Source organism: Bison bison, unplaced genomic scaffold (genome assembly GCF_000754665.1).
Source record: "Bison bison bison isolate TAMUID 2011002044 unplaced genomic scaffold, Bison_UMD1.0 scf7180017864297, whole genome shotgun sequence".
Lineage (NCBI taxonomy): Eukaryota > Metazoa > Chordata > Mammalia > Artiodactyla > Bovidae > Bison > Bison bison.
In genome coordinates, this window is record NW_011494869.1 from 2,468,842 (window position 1) to 2,470,514 (window position 1,673).

The following is a 1,673-nucleotide window of genomic DNA, read 5'->3' on the forward strand; positions in this document are numbered from 1 at the left end:
CCTATTTGGAACCAGTCTGTTGTTCCATGTCCACTTCTAACTGTTGCTTCCTGACCTGCAAACAGGTTTCTCAAGAGGCAAGTCAGGTGGTCTGGTATTCCCATCTCTTGAAGAATTCTCCACAGTTTATTGTGATCCACACAGTCAAAGACTTTGGCCTAGTCAATAAAGCAGAAATAGATGTTTTTCTGGAACTCTCTTGCTTTTTCGATGATCCAGCGACTGTTGGCAATTTGATCTCTGGTTCCTCTGCCTTTTCTAAAACCAGCTTAAACATCTGGAAGTTCATGGTTCACGAATTGCTGAAGCCTGGCTTGGAGAATTTTGAACATTACTTTACTAGCATGTGAGATGAGTGCAATTGTGCGGTAGTTTGAGCATTCTTTGGCATTGCCTTTCTTTGGGATTGGAATGAAAACTGATCTTTTCCAGTCCTGTGGCCACTGCTGAGTTTTCCAAATTTGCTGGCATATTGAGTGCAGCACTTTCACAGCATCATCTTTCAGGATTTGAAATAGCTCAACTGGAATTCCATCACCTCCACTAGCTTTGTTCATAGTGATGCTTTCTAAGGCCCACTTGACTTCACATTCCAGGATGTCTGGCTCTAGGTGAGTGATCACACCATCGTGATTATCTTGGTCATGAAGATCTTTTTTGTACAGTTCTTCTGTGTATTCTTGCCACCTCTTCTTAATATCTTCTGCTTCTGTTAGGTCCATACCATTTCTGTCCTTTATCGAGCCCATCTGTGCATGAAATGTTCCCTTGGTATCTCTAATTTTCTTGAAGACATCTCTAGTCTTTTTCATTCTGTTGTTTTCCTCTATTTCTTTGCATTGATCGCTGAGGAAGTCTTTCTTATCTCTCCGTGCTATTCTTTGGAACTCTGCATTCAGGTGCTTATATCTTTCCTTTTTTCCTTTGCTTTTCGCTTCTTTTCTTTTCACAGCTATTTGTAAGGCCTCCCCAGACAGCCATTTTGTTGTTTTGCATTTCTTTTCCATGGGGATGGTCTTGATCCCTGTCTCCTGTACAATGTCATGAACCTCCATCCATAGTTCATCAGGCACTCTATCTATCAGATCTAAGCCCTTAAATTTATTTCTCACTTCCACTGTATAATCATAAGGGATTTGATTTAGGTCATACCTGAATGGTCTAGTGGTTTTCCCTACTTTCTTCAGTTTAAGTCTGAATTTGGCAATAAGGAGTTCATGATTTGAGCCACAGTCAGCTCCCAGTCTTATTTTTGCTGACTGTATAGAGCTTCTCCATCTTTGGCTGCAAAGAATATAATCAATCTGATTTCAGTGTTGACCATTCTGGTGATGTCCATGTGTAGAGTCTTCTCTTGTGTTGTTGGAAAAGGGTGTTTGCTATGACCAGTGCATTGTCTTGGCAAAACTCTATTAGCCTTTGCCCTGCTTCATTCTGTATTCCAAGGCCAAATTTGCCTGTTACTCCAGGTGTTTCCTGACTTCCTACTTTTGCATTCCAGTCCCCTATAATGAAAAAGGACATCTTTTTTTGGGTGTTAGTTCTAAAAGGTCTTGTAGGTCTTCATAGAACTGTTCAACTTCAGCTTCTTCAGTGTTACTGGTTGGGGTATAGGCTTAGATTACCGTGATATTGAATGATTTGCCTTGGAAACGAACAGAGATCATTCTGTC